Genomic DNA, 6,016 nt, shown 5'->3' on the forward strand with positions numbered 1-6,016 from the left:
AAATTTCATGTCTGTCCTCATCATTTCTCTGCTTGGAGCCCCTCATTGGTCCTGTGTACAGCACCAGGTCTAAACTCCTCCCCATGCTCTAGTGTTGCCTCTCTAGATTCCCGCCTTGTCACTTCTCTTGTTTCACTCCACATATGGTCTACACCACCTCCAACACCCCAAATAAGCAATATTCTCACATTTTAGGTTTCATATGTGCTTTTCTTTCAGCTGCAAATGCCTTGCCTCCTTTGAACTCCTAGTCATACTTCAGGACTCTGCTTAGATGTCACTTCTTCCAGGAAGCCTTCCCTGACAACCTTTCCCTCCCCACCTGCTCCCCTAGTCTGAGCTGGGTGAATCTCCTTTGTGCTCTTGGAGCATCCCCTGGCAACCCTATGGAGCACATACCAAGCACAGTGTGTGGTTATTAGTTTAATGATGGTCAACCTCTCCCCTGATGCCGAACTGACCCTCTTGCCAGTCCTCTGAGAGCAGGGACTGTATCTCGTAACTTCAGTGCTTAGCACATATTAGGTGCCCAAGAAATGTTAGTTGAATGAATCAGTGTGTGATGAAGATATTTCTAGAGTGCTTACTATGTGCCAGGCAGTGTGCCTAGTGCTTCATAAACATGTCTGATTTCCTACTCGTAACCATCCTATGAGGCCACTGTTATTATACTCATGTTATACGTGAGGGAACTGAAATTCAACTTGTCCAAGGTCTCACAGATTTGTAGTGTTTGTATGACATTGCAGATGGATGCATGGATGGATGGAGGGATGGATGGATGGCAGGCAGGCAGACTGGGTGCCTCCTAAGGACTGGCTTAGAAGCTTAGAAAGAATTGAGCTATAGGTTGGTGAGATCAGAGATCGCAGAGTGAAGAGCATGGGAGGGAAGGTCAAGGGCAGGAGTCCAGCTCAGGCCTCCCCTGTATCAATGGGGCCCCCTCTGTCAATTCCCGGAATACCCCACAGTGTACTCATGCTGGCCCCGACTCAGCATCCCCTCCAAAGGCAGGTCATGCAGGGCAGGGATGATGTCTCACAAGTGGGCTCTGCAGAGCTCCTGGACTGTTGGGGACAAATGAAACTGCTCTTGTCTCTCCTGGATATCATAGGTGGAAGCTGCCCCATGCGAGTGTCTGGTGGCAACAGGCTGCATGACTTGGAAAAAGCAGGTCTGGAATTTTCATTTCTGGCAAATGGAACAGGAAGCTAATTAGGAGTCCCTTTAACCATATGGGCAAAGACATGGTGGGTAAAATTAAAACAATTTTAAGTACATAGCTGACCCTGAAATAAAGAGGAATCCTATAATGTCATAAATAAAAGACTTCAAAGGCAGAGTAGGGAGTTCCCAAGCTCAAAACTATAGCCAAAAAACCACATGAGGCAAAAATGGACATAATTACACAGAGGAATGGGAAGTTTCGATATTACCGTGAACAGAAACTAGAAGACCAAGCAGAGAGGAATGTATAAGGATGGAGGTAATTTGAGCAACATGATCAACATGCTTAGGACATAGAATCTGACAACCAGTTATTGAGGAACACAAATTATTTTCAAGCACACCTGGAAGACTCACAAAGTTTTAACAATCAAAAGATAAAACATTTGATGAAGTTCAGTACTCATGCATGGTTTCTCTTAAAGTACTAAATTAAGAATGAAAGAAAACTTCTTCAATCTAATAATGGATAGCTATCCCAGACCTGTAGCCATATAATATATAAAAGGTAAAGTTTTAGAAGTATTGTTTTTAAAGTTAGCCACTGCTGCTTTAGACAATGTACCAATACAATGAGACCAAAAAAATAAGTAAATAAAATCTACCATATAAATGACTGAAATAAAAGAGAACTGTAATTATTTGCAGATGGTAAGACTACATACATGGGAAATATACAAACAAAACAAAATGAGAAGGTTTAGTTAAGTTCCTGGATTCACAATCAAAATTTATCATTCAATAGCATTCCCATTCATAAGCAGCAACCAGTTAGAAAATGTAATGCAAAAGTTATATTTATAATAGCAACAAAAACTATGTATGAATAAATCTAAATAAAGCCACATAAGGACTTTATGGAGAAAATATAAAATTTATTGATTTTTAAATAGAAATGCCTTTCCCTACATTAATCTGTAAATTTAATTTTAAACAATATCCAAATAGAAACTTTTCTATGTAATCTGAGAAGCTGATCCTAACATTTATATGAAGAGTAGCCAATATAATTTTGAAAAAGAATAAGGAAAGAGGACTTGTCCTGCCAGGTATCAAGACTTTTTGTAAAGCTATAGGAAGTAGGAAAGAGTGCTGTTGGTGCAAACAGACAAATAGAGCAATGGAACGGAATAGAGAGTCCATACATAGACCCATGGAGAGCCAAGCACGTAGCTGTGATATAGGTGACATTAGGCATCAGTGGAGACACTGCTCAACAAGTGGTTCTGAGACAATAGGCCATCCTTATGGGTAAAAATATGGATCAATACCTCATGCATTGTACAAAAATAAATTCTAGAGGGAGCAAAGACTTTAAACTTTAAATTTTTAAGACAAAATACTGGAGGATAACCTTAGGACTCTGAGGAGGTTATATCGAATAAGATGTAAAGAGCAAAATATATAATAAAAAGATAAATTTGACTATTAGAAATTTAAAACCTCTGTTCCACAAGGGATGCCATAGGTTAAAAGAAAATCGTGAAAGAATGTAAAGGCAATACCTATAACTGACAAGTGGTATATGATGAATTCTCTTAAATCAGTAGGTGAAAGCAGACTACCCAATAGAAAAATGGGTAGAGGACAGAAACTGGCCATTCACTGAAGAGGAACTGTGAATGGCCCACAAATGTGAAAATGCCCCATCTCACTAGTTATCAGGGAAAGGCAAAAACCCACAAAATCAGAGGAATCTATTCTCATTGGATTGGCAGGTTTTCTGGTTTGATAATGCCAAGCTTGCATGGGAATGAAGCATGACTAGTGTTGTCAAGCACTGCTTCTGGGTTCTAAATTGGATCAGCTACTTTGTAGGCAATTTGGTAATGGTAAAGTAAAAGCACAACCCCATGACCTGGTATTTCTACTTCCAGGTATATGCCTAACGAAAGTCTTACACCAGTACTTCATTGTTTGAAATAGCAAAAACAATTGGAAAAAGCCTATCTGTCAATGGGAGGAATGGATAAAAATTATCTATGCATTTTCACATAATGAAATTCTATATAGGCATTAAAATGAATAAGCTATATCTTTATGTATCAACTTGGATAAATCCCAAAAACACAATGTTGTGTGAAAAGAGCAAGTTGCAAAAGGAAATACATGATATAATACTCTTCCTGTGAAGTATAAATCCACACAAAATAGTTCTCTGTGTGTGTGTGTGTGTGTCTGTGTCTGTGTCTGTGTCTGTGTCTGTGTATCAAAATATAAAAACATGAGTGGAAAGAATGCACAACCCTGCCAGGAAAATGTGGGGATGGAAGGAAGGGAAATGAGCTATACCTATAGCATTTTATTACAGTAAAATAATCTAAAGTAAACGTTAAAATGTTCACATTTTTAAAATGTGTTGGCTTTGTAGGCTATTATTTTCAGCTCTTTTTTACATGTTTGAAATATTTCACAATGAAGGATCAGAAAAAAAGCCAGGAGACCAGGATTCAATATGGAATCATCACTAATGCAGTTTCTGGAGAGTGACTTAAAGGGGATCCTCAGATGTGGCAGGGACAGGGCAGTGGGGTGCCCGTCACAGGGCTCACGGCACCACCCCAGCTGTGTCACTGCACCTCTCCAAGACTTGGTCTTCTCATCTGTTAAGGGAGCACTGTGGAGGCTGGAGGACTGATTCCTGGGTCTCCATCCTGGATGTTTCATGTTTCTAATGATTTTGTGGGTGTCCCAGGGGCAGCTATCTCATGCAGAGAGAACATGGAATAAATTAGTTTAACTCTTAATTATGAAAAAGGCAAAAAAAAAAATACAAAAGTAGAGAGAACAGTATATGAATCTCCGTGTTCCCATCATGGAGCTTCAACAGTTATCAAGTCAGGGCCAAGCTTGTTTTATCTACATCCCCACCCAATTCCACCCCCCACCCCCACCCCACCCCTGGAGTATTGTGCAGCAAATTCCAGACATCACATCATTTCATTAGTAAATATTGCAGTATCTGCAAAAGATAAGATCTGTTTTAAAAATACAATCAATCGTATGGTATGTGAATATATCTATAATATTGTAGGGAAAGAATACAATCATAATACCACTAGCCACCTAACAAGTCAACAATAATCTAATATCATCAAAAACCCAACCTGTGTTCAACTTTCCCTGGTTATCTCGCAATTTAAAAAAAAAAATAGTTTATTTAAATTTAGGGTCCAAATAAGGTTCATAAGGGGCAACCAGTTATAACTGATGCGATTTTAGAATCCTTCTTCATCTCTCATCCTCTTTCTTTCTTGTTTGTATGTTGAAGAAATGAATCATTTGTCCCTAGAGTTCCTCCAAACTCTGAATTTTGCTGATTGCTAAATTGTAGTTAGACCTTGGGGCTTGGTTAGATTCACGTTTGATTTTGCGAAAGGGGAGTGGGCAAAGAATACCTTATGGGTCATATTATATACTTCCATTAGAAAACACATCTAGTTGTTCCTTGTTTTGTATGTTGGCAGCTACTGATGATCACTGCCTAGATTCGTTAATTCATTAGGGGCTAGAAAATGGAAATATTCCAATTCTACCACTCCTTCATCAGTTTGCTTTAATACTGCTGTAAAGACTGCCCCTCATCAACTATTTGGGTACGTTGAAGGACAGTTTATATAAGAAATAGAGGGTAAATGCTTGATTCATTTGCTTTATTTGACACTTTTCAAAATAATAAGTTAGTTACCAAGTATCCCCAAAAGTTGACTGATAAAGTTTTTATTTTAAATATCATGAACTCAAGGATTTAAACATATTTTATATGCTTCAGTCAACTGAAGTTATCTTTATTGCTTCTCAAATCATCCCTTTTGGGGGGAGACTCTTCAAGACGGCTCCTAAGTCTTTTTGATCCGCCCCTAGTAGTCTTTGATAGTTCAATTGCTTTCTGGTATAAGATGTTCCTGGCTCATCGTATATATTTTCTGTCTTAGATCTGCAGTCAGCTGTTTCTCCAAGGAGCTCCTAGTTTCTTTTAGTGGGAAACGGTATTGAGAGACCATAATTGGGGTGCCGGTGGTGTTTGATGCTAATGGCTCAGTCATTGTTTTCAGTAACAGAGCAAGGAAATGTGTGTGTGTATGTGTTTATGGTTTGTTTTATTTTTAAGGATGAAATACATCATGAGGTCTAGTGATACATCTAATTCAAATTGAGAATTACAGCCTTTTTACTTAACCTCATTGACCTTCAATCTGAATCTCCTTTCAAAGTAGATTAAGTTCTGAGTGGTATACATTTAAGTGAAGATGAAATTCAAATATTTCCTTTGTTATCCATGTGCTACCTGTCTCATGTCTCCAACTCAACTGTAAACTTCCGGAAGGCAGAGGTCAAGTTCTCTGCACTTCTTTTCTGATAGATGCTTAGTAAATATTTATTGAATGCCTGAAAAAAAGATGCTGTCAATGAAATGTTAGCTTTTCTTTTTTTTTTTTAATTTGAATACATTTTCTATTATTATTTCTGTCTGCATCATCCATCTTAAAAGAATAACAAGAAAAGCTCCCTCTTCATTTTCTCCCAGTCCCTCAGAGGGGCTTGGCAAATACATTTTTATTCTCTGCCCAAATTATTTTGGGATGTATCAGGGTTTCACACTAACCTGTACAAACCAACTAGATCTCACTCCCTGTTCAAAGTTCCATGTAATTATGGTGTTTGAGTAAACTGACCGCACAAGTTAAATTATCTGGTGTGCTACAGAAAATACAGATTTTGGACCAAATAAACACATCTTCCTTTGGTGTCATACAAAATCTGAAGTTTAAAAACACAGTCAATATCA

Source organism: Choloepus didactylus, chromosome 4 (assembly GCF_015220235.1).
Source record: "Choloepus didactylus isolate mChoDid1 chromosome 4, mChoDid1.pri, whole genome shotgun sequence".
NCBI classification, from domain to species: Eukaryota; Metazoa; Chordata; class Mammalia; order Pilosa; family Megalonychidae; genus Choloepus; species Choloepus didactylus.